Here is a 20,868-nt window from a genome sequence, read left to right as displayed (position 1 = left end):
TTGTTTTTTTGTGGTTAAGTAATGGATAAAGTATTTACTAAACAGCCACGATGTTCAAGGTCCTATTCTAGATCCTTAAAAATGGCACTGAGAGAAACGCACAAAGATTCTCACAGCAGTGACACCTTAAAGGAAAAGCCCTGGATGTGGGGCCAATTTCTATCCCTGTCCTGCCCCTTATTAGCCATATGGCTTTGAAATGATCCTTGTGCTCTTGTGCGCATTTTCTCCCATTATAATCTGAAGAAGAACAGGGTTTGGCTGCCTCCTAACTGGGTTGTTGTGAGAATCTAATGAGATGCAGTAAACTACAAAGTGGTGTAAACATGTAAGGGATTATTGTTCCTGCCGCTCTTGAGGAGCTGACCGCATAGTAGTAGCAGTAGCTTAGCACAGGAAGGAATCTTAGAAAAGTTCTGAGCCAATTCCATTTAAGAAAAGAGAAAAAAGTCAGTGGTAAATCTTAGACCACATGTACTAGATCTATTACATATATTAGATAATACTACATTATAGCATTTTTTAATGTTCATCATTTGTGGTTATAAATTATGTCCATTTCTAAGGAATTTTTTTCTTTTAGGGGAAAGAATAATTGAAAAATTTACCGCTAGGATACTTTAGAATTTTTTACCTTTCAAATTAGTATATTCCCAAAATAAATTTGTGGTCAATTGTGCTAACATAATGCAATATGCATATATTGTTTCCCCATATTAAAGTTAAATATACAATGGGGCAAATAAACATACCTTTTGTTATTCTCTTTTAAATCCACCATCTGCACATAATAATAATTGCTACCGTACACTGACCTATTAGTAATTTGTATACATTATCTTACTCCTTACATTGACCCTATAAGGCAGGATATTCTTTATTTTGTTAATATTAATGCTATAATTCTCATCTTACAAAGAGAAAACTGAAGCTTAGTGATGTTTATTATCTGATTGCAGCTTATAAAGTTCATAAGTGAAAGGGCCAGGTTTAGAATTCAGCTCCAATGTCCCTCCTTCTAATCATTATGCAATCCTCTCTCTCTTTGATTCTCCAGCAGTTTTAATCTAGTCTGCTTTTAAATATATAAAAACATCCCACTTTCTGTCTGACAAACTGGGGGAGATGTAAAAGTAACTGAAAATATGAATATACAATTCAAAGAGAGTAACAGAAACCTGATAAATCAGTGCCAATGTCACCAAATTCTGAATGCTGCCATTTCCACCAAGAAGTCATAATATAGATGGCGATCCATTATAACAAGAGAAAACCACTGAAATATTCAAATAAGAGATGTTAACATTGTGTTTGTCACATTTATGGATATGAATCATAAAATGCTAGTGTCCAAAACACAGAAAATGTAAGGAACATACAATCCATATACTATTATCCCATTTTAGTTGTGCATATTGTATATTACCAGAACCTTGCTTCATTTAACTGTAATTTATACTTAAAATAAGGTAGTTAGGATTCAGTTTCTGTCAGTTACCGCACCATTTCCTTTATTTTTCCCCGTCAGAGACTGAAAGCATTATACAAAATAAAGTTATCTTCAGATTGTGCTAGAACTTATATAGGATTGCAGGTGGCAAGACAATATATAATTCATCAAGTTCTTAAATAATTACTCTTTTACACTGATCTTTACACAATTCTCTTCAATATCTCTTTTGGAATTATAGGGGATGGTTTGAAAATGTTTTCTGGAGAGCCAAGATCAACAATTTCTAGTTACAAAATAGATGTACGTATACTGTTCTCTGGGAATAAGTTTTGTAATGCATTCAATTTTATGAATAATTTAAAACTTTCATTCTTTTTGTTTCTCTTTGCAGAGATTTTTTTCTCCTTTGCATAGACACAAAGATGACCTTGATTTGCTTTCCATAAATCCTCAGTACATTTCAGGGATTGTCTTTGAAACGTATGTTTCATCTTGCTTCTCTACATAATATTTTTACAAATTGAACAATGTTCCACCCTGAAAACCCGGAACAAAGCACCCGGTATGACTTACTGGTGCTCGTTCTTGGAACTTTAGTACAACCAGCCAAAATCAAAGACTAGTGGGTTTTATTCTAACTCAGACAATGAACAAATGCCATCTAATAATTCATGTATTCTTTCTGGAGCATCTATTAAAGTTTACTGCAATAAGATACTTTTAGAGTTATATTCTTTTCCTAGGACTATTGTTTCTTGAATTTTGGTTCCTCCCGTAAGCCCAACAAAAGGTAGCTCTCTCATGAAAAGAAATTAAATCTAAACACGCTGCTTTGCTTTAGATACTAATTTGGTCCTGAATCATTTTCTCAAAGCTTACTTATTTCCTCTCTGCTGTAATTAACATAATTTATTAGTATGCAAATTACATTTTGTCATATTTTTCATAATCTAAACTTCACAACTTTGTTGTATATGAGTACTTTCAAATGTTTCCATAAGCCTGAGCTTCTTTGTGAAATTTTAAGACTTGTTCAGTTCTTCATTTCATCATAATTATGACTTACAGAATTGTATAGATGGTAAGACTTCATTTTGGGATAGGGAATAATGAGTTTGAGAGACGATTTTATCTATAAACTGTAGCAATTGCATTATTTTGCTTTTTTCTCTAGAGGTTAATTTATCTGATACTCTGAGTTCTTGGTAGTATTGTTTTACAGTGGTGTTTCAATGAGATAAATATATTTGGTTATTACAGAAATTGCAAATATTACTTTATTGAATTACTTCGTAACAGCAACAGAATAGAAGACATTCCTGAAATTTGAGAAGACAGCAAACCTACTCTGCTCTCTAGTGAGTTTCAACGTGGTAACAAATAGCAAGATGAATCAATTAGAAAAAAAGATGTGAGGATAATAGGTTTCAGGTAAAATATGCTGCAGATGAAGAATCCCAATATCATTTAAACTGAGCTAAATAATCTGAAACTAAATTAAAAACTGATCTGGTTGTTACTACAAATCTTAAATTCAGCTTAGCATGATACCCTGTACATAGGGAATATTAAACATATTTATTAAGTAAATTTTGCAATAGCTAGAAAAATCTGCTTAGAAACCAATTCTCTAACTGCACATTTATAGAAGCTGTGTATTAAAGTCTATTTTTCATAATTTTTGAGTACTCAGATCTTAACTTTCTTAACTTTACTTCACAAACCTTTTTTTTCCTACTTTGAACTGGTTATTTGTGTAAAATAAATTTTTTAGAAAATTTTTTAGAAATTTTTTAGAAAAATGAGTACTTATTGTACTCATTGTGAGTTATAAATAACAATTTATCATTTAGAATTCCAGTATCTCTGCCTATATACTTCCTCGTAACTCTCAAAGCATTAAAGAATTAGTGCAAACATAATGGCAAAAATTGAAAACTAAGATATTTCATTGAAAAATGAGATAAAGTTTTAAGACTCATCAAATAAGTCAAGAAATTAGGCTTCCATTTTTTAAATAAACATTTAATTTCATAATTGTTTTAGATTTACATAAAAGTTAAAAAGATAGCACAGAGTTCCCATATATCCCTCACCCACTTTCTCATCTTGTCAATGTCTTATATTACCATAGTGCTTTTGCCACAACCGGGAAACCAGTATTGGTACATTATTAACTAATCTCCGTATGTAATTGAATTCCACTAGTTTTTCCACTGATGTCCTTTTTTCCCCCTAGAATTCCCTTTGATATGAAAATTCTCATCCAGAATACCACATTCTATTTAGTCATCATGTCTCCTTAGCCTCATCCACTCTGAGACAGTTTCTCAGTCTTTGTTAGTTAGGTTTTTTTATGACTCTGACAGTTTTAAGGAGTACAAGTCAATTAGTTTGTAGAATGCCCCCCAATTTGGGTTTTGTGATGTTTTCCTCATGGTTAGACTGGTGATATGGATTTTAAGGAAGAATATCACAGAGGTGAAATGCCTTCATCATCCTATCATAGCAGTGGTGCACGGTTTCAACACGAGTTATCACTGGTAATGTTAACCTTGATCACCTGGTTAACAGTGTTTGCCAGGTTTCTCTACTGTAAAATTACTTTTTGCCTCATTTCCATACTCTATTTCTTGGAAGCAAGCTACCAACTAAAGCCTACACTTAAGGAGGCAGGTGGCGGTTTAAGTTCTAAATACTACCAGAGGCAGTATCCAAATAAATTATTTGGAATTCTTCCATAAGGAAGATTTATTTCTTCTCCACTATTTACTTAGAGTCCTAGTTTTCATGGGGCAAAATGCTAATCTGGCAAAGTAAGAAGAAAGAGTGGAACATTTTCAGATAGCTTGCCTTGGAGGCAGGAAAAGACCTTAAAAGATGTGCATCTTCTTTCCTTTGAGATTCTCAACAGGTACAAAAAAGATTTAGAAACTGGTCTCCAGTGTTTTGTAATAATAGCTCATAGGAGAAGAAGAAAAGAGGAGAACAGGACATCAAGATCAGCATCACAGTTCTTAAACATTCATACGTATACCAACCATGGCCTTTAAGTATTTTTTATAGGAGGATAAAAGACCTTACATGTCAAAATACTTCAAAAATATTGTATTTTCAGGTCAATTTCTCTATGAAAAATGTCAACATTCACTCATCCATCAGTTTCTAGTAACATCTGGCGTGCACCCTAATGCACACTGTTGAGTACTTCATCTTTCCTCTACAAACCTTTGCCAAGACAGACTGCCTTAGTATCCTTATCTCTTCCAACCTCCGCATCCCTTGGAAGATTTATTGCATTCCGAATTCTATCTCAAACTCCAAATGTCATCTGACATTATCTCAAAATCAAGGGCTACACACATAAGACAGAGGCTATCAAACACTTCATTTATAGTAGGTTTATTTTCATACTTCTAGGTCCGTTGTGGAAGCAAATAAGGTAAAGCTTTTTGTTTCTTTGTTACCTATATTTTTAAAGGAAAAATGATAATTAAAAGAGATAATTAGTGGTGGAAGACAAAGCATCAATTGTGCAGTGCAAGTCCCTTATTCTATAAACGGGGAGCTGCGTTTCAGAAAGGGATTGTGACGAGGAAAGATTCAGTGGAACTGAGATTAAAAAACAGCTCCGACTTCTTACGACCCACAATTCTTAAGCAAAATAAGTGTGTCAAAAAGAAGACTTTTATTATATCAAACAATTTGAGCAAAGGCAATATTTTATCGGCCACCATGAGAATGTGCCCAATTTGTGAAGTAGGACAAAAACCATAAAGTACTTTGGTGATGCTTACAAGTATTTTCAATTGTCTTTTAGTTCAAAAGAAATAAGGATTAAATAAAATGGTGGCTAGCAGCCTGAAAGTGTTTCACACTCTCTACAAAGCAAGAAAATCTGATAGATTCACGATACCTGCCTGGAGAGGAAGAAATTCAGTATAATAATGATTATTATACTCAGCTCTTTGCTTCAAGTCAGGTTCAGCTGTTTTGGCTTTGTTTTTGCATAACATTTTTATTTGTAATAAAATAAATTTTCATTTGCAGATTTTCCTTAAATTTCCTCGTGGAGTGAATGCTCTTTTCCCTTTTTCCTATGAAGTATTCATATTTACTTAACAGCAAAGACAGCAGAAAATCCAACTTCTCAATCTCAAAGAACTTCAGCAAGAATTAAAGGTAATGCATTAATTCCAGGAGAGGCAAATTGATTTTAAGGTCCTTATTAAGCAGGTGAAATAGGAAATGCATTATTCTTGGTGATAAATGCTTAATGGTTTAGGCTTGCATGCTATGCTATGCTTTGGGCATTCTTCCACAGAATGACGCAAAATGAAAATTTTACTCCTATTTATTCAACAGCCACAAAAATCATTGCTCAACCAAATGAGAATTTTAAACTTGCAATTTAGGTTTAATCTTTACACTCTCTCCTGACTTCTTCCTCCCAATCATGTTTTTAAGTTATGGAGTTTTTTGTAAGTACTTAGCTCTAGGAGGGTCTTCAGTTCCTTATGGGCATTGTATAGATTTCAATGTCAGGAATTCTGAGCAAAATTTGGTACATGCGGAAAACAAATTGGCCCATCCAGGTGCAATTGAATGAGCCGAGGGACCTGCCATAGCATGCATCAGTTCCCAGTTTAAGGTCAGAGGACTGTTTCTCTCCAGAAGAGAGAAAGCATTACACAGAAGAATTAAGGGATGAGGACAAAGCAGCAATCCTTGCAAGATTACCATGGCTGTAGCCAGCTCAGCTTAAACCCCATGCTATTGTTGAATTTTCCACCCTTGCCTGGAGTGGGGCTGGAGAAAGCAAAAGGGATTGAGGAGGAGTTGAGGGAATGGGTTCCAGTCAGAAAATGCCGGAGAAGCAATTTGGCATAGTGTTCTGTTCTTGTCTTAGCTGATCTAATCAAAATTAATGGAAGAGTCAAAAAAGGCAACATGTGTTCCACTGGATAGGCATGGGTGTTAACAGACACTTAATCATCAAAGACCTGGTCCGCCAGCCCCACTAGGCCTGCAGACTGCGCCTACTATTCCTTTAGTCCTTTGTCTGAAAGAAACCACACCCTACACTAACGGGGGAAGGTGATGAGTACTCTCTGGGCATTATTCATGTAACAAAGCATTTCCTAGCTTCTTTGCATTTTAGGTAGGTGGCAATGAGGGCATAATCATAACAGTGCCCACCACTCACTCTGGTCAGCAGCTCAGAGCTTCATCTTGGCACCATCAAATAAACTGAAACAAAAAGCCAAGTGAATCATCTGACGGCATTTTAAATCCACTGTGCTATCGTAAGTGGAAACTGTTTTGGTTAAACTGCTCTCCCAATGTTATCTTCAAAGAATGCATAAATCTATTTTCCTCCTATGCTTGAAATTGATTAATGTTGAAATACAGTCATTCATCTTCAACTGAGTATACGTAGAAATGGAAAGCTTTTTAAGTTAAGATTCAAAACTTAATAGGGGGTGTTTTCTGCTCTAAGGGTGTATCCAATTTTCCTAGCTATAGCTCTATCATCATCAAAACTGTCTGTACTTGAGCAGATATTGTACAAAGAAAGTTAGCCACTTGCATAGTTTCTACCTTCCAGAGGTGATAAAATATAAACAACAGAAATTGTGCATGTAAACAAATTACTATGGTATTCCAAACAACACACTATGTATTAGTTATCATTTCAAAATGAGTCTTAAGAATATACATGTGTGGGGCCGGCCCGGCAGCGCACCGGTTAAGTGTGCACGTTCCGCTTCTCAGCGGCCCAGGGTTCACTGGTTCAGATCCCAGGTGCAGACATGGCACCGCTTGTCAAGCCATGCTGTGATAGGTGTCCCACATATAAACTAGAGGAAGATGGCATGGATGTTAGCTCAGGGCCAGTCTTCCTCAGCAAAAAGAGGACGATTGGCAGCAGATGTTAGCTCAGGGCTAATCTTCCTCAAAAATAAAAAAAGAATATACATGTGTGTCATTCACAGACTTTTCTGAAGCTTGGCATATTTTCTTCCATTTTAGTTATCACACTTTTTTCCACTGAGCCACTCACACTAGAAGACTGAGAATAATTCAGGACTTTCCTTCACTCTCATCTCTTATACTCAATCATTAACTCTGCCCTATTGATTCTACTGCCTAAAAACATTTTCAACCAATCTTCTCTTCTCAGCTTCCACTTCCATTGCTTTAGCTCATGTCCTTATCATTTCTCTCCTGGAGTTCAATTTCTTTCCACTTTCTCTAGCTCCCTATATTCAATCCATTCACAATACAACCAGAGCAAAATTTCTAAATTAAGGACATAATTACTTGACTTCTCAGCTTAAAATCCTCAAATGGATTTTGCATGCAGGCATACCATTACCTAGACAGTCAAGCCCTAACGCCTTCGTATAGAAAGTAATCCTCGTTCCTTTCCAGCTTCCTTCTCCTGCCATCTTTCCACATGCACCAACAACCCCTAAGTATACTAAACTTTCTGCTGTTTCAGTGTCCCACACATTTTTTCTCCCTCTCTTCTTTAACTACACCTTTTCTGTTGCCTAAATTATCTTCTCTCTCATTTCCCACTTCTCCAGTAAATGCATGACCAGCCACACACTCTTTCATATTCATGAAGGACCTTTACTCTTTGTTCAGTACTGAATTCAAGTGCTTCCTCTTCCAGAAGCATTCCATGACAACTGCAGGAGACACTTTCCATGCTCCCTTAATGAATTGCTCCTACCTCTGCTTCATCACGTGCTACACTGTGCTAATTAGATGTTCTCATGGCTGTCTCCTGCTTTGTTCTATTTATCTTTGTATCTTCAGCACATAATTGGTACCTAATTAATGTTTGATGGATGAATGGATGGATGAATGTTGCCTGGCTATTTAATAGGAAATACTTACTGGTTAAATAATCTGATTAACATGATTTTTGATAAGTGGTAGAATATAATGTAACACAAAATATTACTTATTTACAAATCGATTAGCATGCAATTATTAAATAATGATTAATAACTATTAATTGAATAAACACTAGTAAATAACCAAAGAACTCTCTATCACACTTGCACAGCATCTGGTTGTAAATACTTACTCTACTTAAAAGTCTATTTAATTCCAATATTGGACCATAAACTTCACTAAAGGTAATGCTTTCCTGTAAAAAAAGTCCTTCTCACATAAAAATGTGTCCTTTTTATTTTGTAGTGACATATAATCCCACCTCATAAACCTACTTAACCTTGTCCATCTGCAAATCCTTTTCTAGTAAAAATTCCTCTCTCTACTGGGAAAACCAAAGCTTTACTTGTACAGCATTTTAACTTCTAATTAAGGATGGAAGGTTGCAAAAGTATACTTGGTCAGAGAGGGATTAGACAGAGGGTGGTAGGTGTCTGAAAGCCAGATCAGGCCCCATGTGAGGAAGAGAGGTGATGGAAACATTGGATAAGAACCCATAATAAAGAGATTTCCTTAACACAATTCCTGGGCACCACCGAATTATTGCAAATGATTTGCATGCAGATCAGGAAGGGCTGGTCTGGTTATGCTTTCCTGTCTAGTGTCTCCACATTTTAAATATTCTCACACAAAGTTTCTTTACTTCCAGATGTCAAGGTCAAAAAAAATCCTAAATTTCTAGAATTTACAAGCCAGTACTATTTTTAATTGTGATAGAATGGTACCAGATAGAATGGTACTGACTTTTAAATTTTCAAAGTAAAAGCATTAAGAAAACAACTTCCATCTACTATCATCATCGATTCCTAAAATGTATTTTAATGCATGAAAGGACTTACTGCAAAATGTCTTAGTGAGGATGACCGCACTGAACTTAGCTTTGTGAAAAACCAAATACATTTCTTGTGGATGAATGAGGACCTCATCACGGGCTGACCCTAGACTAAAGGCTGCTGTCTGGGTACCATGCCTCTAACGATGGAAGCAGGTAGATTCCTGTCTTTAAGGAAGGACAAGTTACAAACAAATGAATTACCCAAGATGACAGAGGGAAATAAAAGAAGATCCAAATACGGAAGTCATGTTCCTGGGTCTATTAATGGTGATAATTTTGTTAATTGTCAGGAAGATCTTTTCTGATAGTGTCCAAAGAAGATATATTAATAAACAAATTAATACCATAAGGTCAACATTTATGAATATCCATTTTGCTTTTAAGAATTCCATAATCAGGGGGCTGGCCCCGTGGCCGAGTGGTTAAGTTCGCGCGCTCCGCTGCAGGCGGCCCAGTGTTCGTCGGTTCGAATCCTGGGCGCGGACATGGCACTGCTCGTCGGACCACGCTGAGGCAGCGTCCCACATGCCACAACTAGAGGAACCCACAACGAAGAATACACAACTATGTACCAGGGGGCTTTGGGGGGAAAAAATAAAAAAAAAAAAGATGGTATTGATGTTTATAATAACCATTTAAAAAAAAAAAAAAAAAAAAAAAGATCCATAATCAGCACTCCTACTTAGTTTTATCAGTTACACTTTCCCAGTTCATTCTTGCTCACTGCCCACAGAGGACATTTATTTCAAATCCTACCCTGAAGCCTGTGTGAAACTCTACCTTCCAGCTGGCACTTAACTTCATCATCTCTCTTTTCTTAAAAATGAAATCAAAGCTACCTCTCTTCTCCTCTCAGACACCCAAACCAACCACCAACATTATGACAATTTAAGACTCAAATAATGCAGTAATTTAGAAATAACAACTTCTCTGAACTCTGCAATTCAATCTGATTTGCAATCCAAATTGCTTATAATGGTGAAGGTAGAATCTTCTTAATGCTACATATATGACATCTTAGAATAATGCCTATAATCTTAATACATATATAGATAGAGAGAGAGAAAGATGGAAACTACTAGCATGGTGCTAAATAAAAACATTACCTATTAAAACTATAGTTTAAATATCTACCTACCATTTTGTTATAGAATTTCACATTGACTAAGCACTAACATGTTTGTGACGTGTTTACTATTTCTTGCTCTGAACATTATCACAAAGTGAAGAAAATGGAGGCTGCTTCATTAAGGTCACATGCCTGAGGCATTCACTCAGTAGATACCATACTACCAAAAGATTTCACCTGTTCACTTGAGCTTTGCTCTTGAATTTACCCACCTCCACCATCTCACACTTACTTGAATTAATCCTTCTAGGTCTAAAGGAAAAAACAAACAAACAAACAGACAAATAAAGCTTTGAAATCAGAATGAGTAGCTTGAAAACTTGGATCAGTCATCTAATTGGGTGAGCCTCAGTCTTCTTACTTGGGAATATCACCTATTTCTCTAAAGGACTGGTTGCAGCTTAAAGAAGGTTGTGTCAATATCAGCATCATAGAACATTTCTTTCCCTCTTTCATCCAACTTTGGGGATTTCAAATCCTTTTTATGGAGATGTCTGATTCACTGGAAAGCAAAAGCTTGAGGGCTAAACATCATTCATAACATCACCCATTGTCTGAATATTGTGCAGTATAAAAATTCAATCATAACAAAAATAATTGGATCATTGAAATAAACGGGTTCATTGTAAGTAGTTCTGAGCAGTATTTCCAAGTAATGGTAGCAACAGAGTATGAGCAGTCCAAGGGAGAGCTTGCTGCTTGGTGAAGTAGCAAGAGACAGGGTGACATGAGCTTACTGAACGTTTGCATTCAGGATGCCTTAGCCTTCCAGGCTAACAAACTTGATTTTATTTAAATCCATCTTTAGGAACAGAGTCACATTAACTGAACTCAAGAGACTTGAGTTTAAAAATCAGAATGCCAAATTTCTCTATTTCAGAGAAGAATTATTCTCACTGAGATAAAAGACACTAGGGTCTTGTCTTTGACATGTACTGACTGCCCCTGTAGGCAACTCTCGAGAATGTCAAGTTGGATATCAGTTTGTTAATTTAATACGAAAGCTTTAATCTACAACTGCCAAAGGCACTGGACAGGTGGAATTCTGCAGTCAATACGTCATCTCTCAGTAAGCAAGCTTCATGGAGAGCCAAATCATGATTGGAAGATTGCCTGTAAGAGTATGTGATCAGAATAAGTGGAGTGTGTGACTCAATGTCATTAAACCTTTGAACCACATAAAGAAAGTTTATACTTTTTTGCTCCATCCCAGATTATAGCTGCTGCTTGGACCAGACAGATGGTGTGTTCTTGAGCAATGTGTTCTTGCCCTATAGGTGGTTACAGCTGCTGTTTGTTTGCCTCTTCCTACGAGTCCATGACTGATCAACCTCCCTGCTGTCTGTTACAGCCCTGCAGTAATGTACGTTAACACCTTTAATCAGAGTGTGGGCAAATCTTAAAGGCCTGGGACCTGTTGTCTCTATAGTGTGACAATACTGCCCTGCTTTTAAATGTTGATTTTAAAGTTTAACTCTTACAAGACAATTCTCTTTCTTTCACTTTCAATTCTTGGAGAAAGTCTGGAACTCTCATCTTCTGAAAAGAGCAGATTGAAAAGGTGTGATATGATGAGCATGATGAGTCAGGAAAATATCTTTATATTTAGATAGGAAGTCTCAACAGAAAAGAGAAGCAGGGGAAAATGGAAACAAAGAAGAGAGCAACAGAAAGTTCTAATCATGGAGGCTGTTAGATTTCAGTCTGTAATTTTCTACAGTACAGAAAACAGACAACAATTTCCAGCTCATACTAACATACTAACTCCTGATTAACTTGGCTCTCAGTCTTTCTGCTGTAAGGTTACACCTGCAGGGACATGAAATATTCGAATTTCCTCGACATTGGTCAAATGTGTCATCCTTCATGGTCAGCTTATGGACCAAAATTCCATCATGGCAATTCAATAGGACAAATTTGAGAAGCAGCACGAATAGTATTGCTCCTTCTTTCTGCACCTTTTCATGGAAAAAATTGAATGTGTGCAGGAGAACTCACAACACAGGAAATCCCCCAATTACAGAATTCAATAAAAGGATTTGCCTGTAGGACCTCCTGAACATAGTAAGTCATCTTGATGACTTGTCTGAATTCTCTTTTCATTTGTAACTCTTATGGCTCTTTTGATCACCGCTGTCTACTTCTGCAGTGGTTCAATACTTGCAAGATGCCAGAGGAATAGAAATCTTAAAGTCCTGCAGTGTATTTACTTAAAAGATATGAGTTCTCAGATTGCCTAGAAAAATGATCCCACCTCTCCACTATTAATAGTAAAAAATTCAATCAAAAATATACTTCAATGATGCAATATAATGCCTTCTGTGGACATATAATAAGGCTATCACCGTTTCCCAACCTGACCAACTTTCTGAGCCATCAATACAATGACGTCATGTTAGGTATTCAGTAACTTTGCTTCAGTGTCCCCATACTCCCTCTGACCTTTTCCATCACTATTCTGAAAGTGAAGAATGTCAACAGTCTTCAGGGAAAGGAGATACATATTTATTTTCTGAGAGCTCCTGCTCACCATTTTCTTTCTTTCTTTTCTTTTTTTTTAAATAAATTTCTATGGCCATGGTATTAGTCATTCCAAAGGAGGATAATAACCTTCTTCCCAAAATACGTTTTTCTCTGCTATCCTGGTTACTTCTGTCTGTCTTTGTTTATAGTAGTCAATATCACTATCATGGCACCTCCAGCTGGGCTGATTCGGGTCTGGAGCCTTGTCTATTGGACACCCCAATTTAACAGAGAGATACTAAACATCCTTCCAAAATCTATTACTGGGTCAAGTCTCAACTCTACTACTTTAAAAATCATTTCCTCAAGGTTTACTTTGAAGTTTTCTTTCTCTCAATGTCAGCCAGTTGGCTGTGAATTTCTTACTGAATTTCAGCAGGCCTTTCTTTCTTTGAGTAGTGGTGGCTCAGTAAGAGAGATTTTCATGTACGCTTTCAGAATCTTTACGTCAAAGGTTTAAACTTTCTCTCATTAATCTAGCTGGGAAAGGGACTCTTTTTTTTGCTCAGTTTCTATAATTGTCATTATTGCCTTGACTAATGCCAATTTTAAAGCCTAGGTCTGACCATACAAGAAAGACCTAACTAAACAGAGAATTTCATGGCAACATAAAAAATTGCATTTCTTTTTAAATTATTTTCTTGCTAAGGAACCATTTTTAGTACCATTTTCATTAGTTTACACCCCATTCTGCCTGTGTAAGAAGCACCTCTTGTGATTTGAATTTCACCAAAAATATTTTGCAAACTTCATTATCTTCTTCAGGAGGTTGCTTGAAATCCTAACCCTGGACCATCTTCCTATGGTTACTGTCCAAGCCTTTCTGGAGCTGCCTCTTGGGGTGGTTGGTAGAATAAAAAGAACCAAAAGGAACTGCTTGATTCTACTATCTTTATCCTACCCATGTAGAGAGGGATCTGAAATATGAATATATATACATATAAAGTATAAAACATATTTTAAAAATCTGAGTATAAAAATAAATGAAAATTTATACATATATATAGAAATATATCTAGAGAAGGCAGGAAGGGAACCCATAAGATTTGGAATAAGGAATATATTCCTATATGTCATCAAACCAAGAGAAGAGGATGTCCAGGGCAACAGTTCCCCTACCTTAACCCATTCCAGGGATAAAGGTCACATATATGATTCTCTCCAGGCTGCTGCATAAGCTTGGAGTTCAGCTCAATGCTCTCACCTCGTTGTAATTCCAGCCCTTTCTCTCTCACTCTGAAAAGCAAACACAAGTCAGTGAACATGACATTATTATAGGGATAACCTTGAATCCACTATAATTTATAAGACAGCTAATCTTTCAAACACTTGAACACCTGATACCTTACAAGTGATCTCCATGTGCCCCTATACCATAGTTAAACTTTATGAGTTAAATCTATAATAAGAATTATTATTCACAAAGCATATAATAGAGATTGCATGACATAAAAGGTCTGACTCATAACTTAAGAAGGCTTCAGGGTGTGTAGTGAGTTTTGCTTTTGCTTTTTTTGGTTGGGTCGCAGGGTGGGAACTAGAGAACAATTATATAGGAACAGAGAAGGAAAGAGGTGAGAGAGAAAGAACTTTTCATCTGTCTATAACACAGAATGATGGATTTATGCATTTGGGAAAGAGCAGGAGGAAGGGGAGAAAAAAATTATTCAGTAATCAAACATTTCCTTTTCAATTGTTTGATGAGTTTGCATTGGTTGTCATTTTTTGCCTGCACTGGGATAATGCTTCATGGATATTATCCCCTTGGGTTTCTCTACAAATGCAAGATGTATTTCTTATGAGATTATTCCCCATAGCCTCATTCGAAATAAACACTTCATTGCTTATAGGGTTTTTATAGAGCAAGTTCTCTTTCAACAGATATATGACTCAAAAAATAGGACTTTATAAAAATGATTCCTACACCTTCATTTCACAAACCATGAGATTTCTAACTTTTTCCTTTTTCTCAGATGAATCCTGAGGCCCCCATTCTTTTCAGAAAGTAGCATACTATCAGTATGCAAATTGTTTGGCTCCCAAATGCAAATGGCTGCCAATCTATAATATTTTATAGTCTTTTCTCAACAGTGCATAATAAAGTAACACAGCACATAAATCATATAGCAAAGCCCTATGTGCCATAGGTAAGTTCTTAGACTTTCTAACTACCTAGGAAATTGACTATAATACATGGTATCTCCAAATTTGGCCTTTAAGTTCAGTTTTTAAACTCTGTTTTTGAAGCTTTCACTGTAAAAGTTAAATAGATGCCTTAAAGGATAAAGCAAGAAATACAGATTCCTAATATTTATGTTTATGAGCAATGTGTTCAGTAATGTTCTCTTCACTATGCTATTCACCTTTTAAGTGCTTTGCTAATATGATGTAGAAACCAATTAAAAGTCCCAAGACTCCAGCAACCAAGTATTATTAACCACTTTCTCAGACATTCAAAATGATTTAAAGGGGTTAAAACTTGCTTCCAGCATTGAAAAGGGAGAAAATAGTAAACCTAGTTTAAGAATAACAAACTTCTGCCCCCACCCATAGCCCCAACTTAAACACATAAATAAGTTATACACTCAAAAAATACTCTTTGTCAACTATGTCCAGAGCCAAAGCTGACAACTGTATCATGCAAACAGCCAAGATATAAATTTAAAAACTGGCCAAAATAAAAGGTCAATTGGTCATGTACCTTGACCATCTAAAATCTGCTCAGTTGCTCCAGAGCAGAATTCCTCAGGAATTTATGAGAAACTTATGCAGCCATGATCAATAGCAGGAATGTGAGTCCTTCCTTGCTCAAGCATATTCTGGCATAGCACACAGAAATGTGATAGCGCTGAACATCACACTCTAGGACCAGGTCTCCTTGGGTTGTGGGGATTTTTAAGCTGCATGATTAGGGAAGCATTGGTCCTTCCCTGTTAGGATTAGGAACCAGAATTCGATAGCAACATGATGTATTAATAATATGGCTCCAGCCCTCTCTTGCCAGCACAACATTCACAGCTTGGGCAGGCGGCCACCTGTGTGACACAGCAAGCTGGCAGCACGATTTACCAAATGAGCACTCTTGACTGGCAAACCTCACTCTGGCATGATCTTGCAGTTAACCAGGTTTGATTTCCTTAAGCATTAGACTGTAGCCTGCTTCCACTGAAATTCAGAGAGGACCACTTATTTTTCTGGTGAGGCCAACCTATAGAGTCAGACTTGGATTCTCTCAATTCACCCTCCTAATCCCAAATGATGGACTCCAAATGTCATACCCTATCTGTCAGAAATCTGTATCATCTAAACCCGTAAGAGCTGTGAGGCCAGTCATTGAAATCAATGCAGGTGACCCAGAAGATGATTAGGAATAGCTAGGTGACCAACCCCAGGAAGTAAGTCGTGTTCTCTCAAAGCAAACAGGGAGGTCCTTTGATAAGAATAACCAAGAGATGTACAATGTCCAGTCCAGAAAGTGCAACCAAGCTGCCATTCACAGCTGCAGCACGGAGGCTGAGAAATGACATGCTCCCAAGTCTCCTCCAAAGACTGGAGAAAGAAGAGCCATAAGCCCTGCCCAGCTTCTGGCCTTAGATCCATTATTAATAGGTTATTTGGCAGATATTGGGTTCTATAATTCGATGATATTTACCAGGAGTCTGAGAGGGCCCAGAAGCAAAATAGTATTATTAGCAGACTCCGGAATGGCTGCCAGCTTTCCCCTTGACGTATCAGTACTGGATGGCAAGCCCAACACTATAACACAGTAGCTGAGAGGGCCACCATTTGTCAGAGCTGTATATACTAAATTCAGTGCAGCCTAGGTAAGTTATCTTGGAGAGCAAGACAATTTAGTACGCATTCCCTTCTCACCTCTCACAATCTCAGGTGTTTCCTTCTGCGCAGGGGAGGTTTAATTCCACAGGCTCAGGTTGCTCAAATCCTGCAAATTCCAAAGACAGGCTTGTCTGCAGGCCTGGCCCTTGGCTGGCTCCTGAGAAAAGACCTCTGAGACTCAGGAATATTCTGTATGACAAAAGTGTTTTTGTGTGCCTGAGGCCTTGAGGCCGTACTGTACCAGCTTGACCAAGTAAGTTTATCCTAACAGTATGCTTTATGGCAAATGTGTTTTTGCTTTGGGGTGTGTACGTGTTGTGTACTGGAGTTGAGTAGCTGAAATCAGTCATGCAGCCTAGATGACTAATCCCCAGTAAAAACCCTAACCCCAAAGGCTTGGATGAGCTTCCCTGGTGCTAATGTTTTGAATGTGTTGTCAAACATATTGTTGCTGAGAAAGTTGTATGTCCTTATGTGACTCAATTGGGAGGAGACATCTAGAAGCTTGCACCTGGTTTCTCCTGGACTTCATCTCATGTCCTTGTTATCTCTGTTGGTTTTAATCTATACTTTTTTCACTGTAATAAACTATAACTATGAGTATAACAGCTTTTCTGAGTCCAGTGAGTCCTTCCAAAGAATCATTGAGCCTGAGAGTGGTGTTGGGGAGCCCTGATACACCTTCCTAGGCAAAGGCTACTTTACTTTACTCAGTGGTCATCCCATCACTGTCACACATTATATACCCACGACCTTGTGGCAGGTGAGTGCACTGATCTGCAGCTATAACCCAAGTGAGGATGGCGAGCATAGAATGTTCAACATATGATGTTTAGACTTGGAACTGCTACATCACGTGAGTGGGGTATAAGATAATGGGTGCAGTCTTGCTTGGGTGGGTCAACAACAGCCAGCCAGTCAATAGCAGAGCCTTCTAGGTTGGCATTTATTCATTCTTTAGCATAGGGTGCTGTTCAGAGTTGCCAATCACCTGAGGAAGTTTGGGTACAGAAAAAAATGAAGATGTATAGAACAATTTATATGGATCAGATTCCGACACAAATTTGTGGCACTCCAAGAATTTCCTATCATTCTCCAGTTCTTGGCAAAGAGACAGGTCAGAGGAGTCGAACTCTTGCCAAAGAAGGCCATCCTTAGACAACACTAGCAAGAAGTCCAGCCAGCCTCCTGGTGAAAGCAGGGGCAGTGCAGTTTGTCTTTGATTCAACTGTTCTAGAGCTGTCTCTCTCTCTCTCCCTCTCTCTTTCTCCTTGGGACTGCCCACTCTTGGGACTTCCCAGTGTTGTAATGCCTAAATCATGAAAAGTTATCTGAGGGAATGAATCTGCATATCCCAATAGGAAAGGGCCATCCCTCCCAATCGATTCAATACTTGAATCATTGTGTAGAAGCATCTGCATTTGGACAGCAAAAGCTTCTGCTTAGCTTCCAAGATACTAGGTGATCCTGAGGTTTGAGGTTTGAGGGATCAGTTGCCTAGTGACCCACCCAGGAACCACACCATCAGACTGACAACTTTGCTATCTTAAACTCATAAGGAGCAGATGATCTTCATCCCTTTCTTCTGAGTGGACAGCGTCCTTCTCTAATATTCCCCCTATCTTATGTACTGAGGAGTTGTAACTACCCTTCAGTGTTCTAAGGGTACCCCCCCATTTTCTCACACTGTAGGGTTACCAAGCTGAATTACTAGAAAAGCAATGGCTTCTCTCCTGCTGTGATAAAGGACTATGATATAATATCAATTGATGAGGAAGAACTTTGGCTCCAGTCCTATCCTGCCGGGTCAGCTCTGGGGTGCTCAGGGGTTGGGGTCCAAACTTTGTGGCTGCAGTTTATGATATTGCAGGTAGAAGGAGAATTAGGAACATCACCAATCATGGGTGGTAAAGAAACAGCCCTTTCTCTTGTCATTATCTGGAAACCAGAGTCTAAGTCTTGTCCTTGACCTTGATTGCTTTAAGCACCAGCTATAGCCAGCTTCATGGAGCTTTGCAGGGAGGTCAACTCCTTTCCTGGGAGGCCAGCCTACAAATGATCAGTGTTGGACAGTATTTCCTCTTAGTAAGCAATAACAATGTATAACGTATCAAGAGTTTTGTAAGACACTATCCCCGTCCTAAAAAAGCTTCCAGATCCACAGAGTGGAAATTAGCAGCATTGAGATATTTTTAGTACCTGTGAAGAATACACACTGCAGGGAGGGATTGCTTGGAATCGCTCAGTTTCAAATTTGATAGTTCCATCATTTCATTTCAGCGTAGGCACAGCGCATGAAGAACCTAGTCTGCTTTTATCATTCTCTGGCTTTTCTTTAACATAGCATCCTTAATATGAAAGACTTCTTAAATTAGCTGAAATGACCTAATATATTTTAGTTGATATTTAATGAAACTATTAATATAGTTATTACTGAAGGTTTGCTCAATGGCTCCCACAACCCTGGGTTGGGCAAGAGACAAAAAATTAAAGGAATGTATATTTAAATACTATCCCTAACTCCTAATGCTTTTGACCCTAGACTAATTGCTTAATCTCCCAACATTCTGATTGCCTTATTTATGAAATGAGAAAAGTAAAAGAGCTTACTCACCAGAATGCTAGAATGTGTATACAGTGATGAGTATTTTTATTTAGCCAACTTGAGATATGTAAATTTTAACAGGCAGCAAGTTAGAGTGTTTTCCAATATGTATCTTTGCCTGCGGAATTTTCTTTTCTATCTTAGACATGAAGCAGAATCATTTAATGTCTAAATCACACTTCTTTTCTGACAGGAGTCCCTTCAACCTAGCATTTAAATTGTGTTGCATTTCTGTGCTTGTAGAAACCTCCTCTCCACAATAAGGCTGTAAGCTTCCAAAGGGCAAGTGACACGCCTAATGCTTCCCTGGATCCCTGTAATGCCTAACGCCTTTCTAAGACCACGGCGGAAACTCATCAGGAATTTGTTGAGTTGGGTAACATCACCAGCAGACAGGCAGGAGGATAGCACAACATGGCTTCCTCACACTTAGTTCTTGCAGTTACATTATCAGGTACAAAACCTCCAAGTCTTCAGCCTCTCACTGCCTGAGCCAAAACATTGTTCCTTTATTTTAGATGGGTGGCTGATGTCAGCAGGATCATAATCACAACCCTCTGAGCCAAACATCAGGAGGCTAATAGAAGTCTGTTGTTGGAGAGAAAAACATCCTGTTGTTCTTTGTCTCCAAAATTTCCCAGCAGGCATAAGGACCTCCTACTAGATGAAGAGCTTAAAAGAAGGTCTCCATTTGCAAAACAATTATCTCATAACCATACTTTTTGTTACCCCCAGTGGTTTGATGAATGGACCGAGAGAACAGAACACACTTAAGAATGTTTTTATTTGCTTCTCAGCTCTAAAAACATAATATCCCTGTTGATACCAATGGCAGAAGAAAGTAGTTATACCTCCTGCGGCCATTAGCTTTTTTAGCTCTTATTTAACTGTTAAATAAAACTCCTTGAGATAATGAACATTTATCAAGGTTAGAGGTGTAGAAATAGCTAGTGCACTACTTATTCCATAGAATATTCAATGTGGTAATGGATTTTTTCCATTAAAACAATAGTACTAACTTTCCCAATTATACTTTACTCATCAATTGTCCTGTTCTCGTAGAGCAAACTTACACACCTTCACCTGAAAATTCCCGAGTGTTTTGAGATCCTTAGCTAAAGAGGCAAAATGACAGGCTTTAGATTGGTTAGTATCTGTGAGAGGGAGATGGATGACGGCAAAGGACAAGTAAGAGCAGTGAAGTCCCCAAAAGAGGGAAAAGTCAAGCCTATCCATTGCTCATATTGTCCCATTCGTTATGCTCAGGGTTTCTTTCTATCTTTCTGATCCTTCTTAATCTATTTACTCAATTTAAATCTTAGATGGTTTAATCAATAGTTTAGATGTTCACTGACAGAACAGCCTGAGTGGCCTTATTCTTTATACACTCAAGGAGCTTTCGGTTTGGGTTGAATAGATAGAGTTATCTAGTGTCTTGAGGTTCTAAGACCCTCTCTATTTGATCTTAAACATCCTGTCCAAAGAACTGTCATCTGCTACACACATTCCACTCAAGC

The sequence above is a fragment of the Equus przewalskii genome, chromosome 17 (genome assembly GCF_037783145.1).
Source record: "Equus przewalskii isolate Varuska chromosome 17, EquPr2, whole genome shotgun sequence".
Classification (NCBI taxonomy): Eukaryota; Metazoa; Chordata; class Mammalia; order Perissodactyla; family Equidae; genus Equus; species Equus przewalskii.
The sequence above is the reverse complement of the archived record's forward strand: the minus strand, read 5'-3'. Positions refer to the sequence as shown.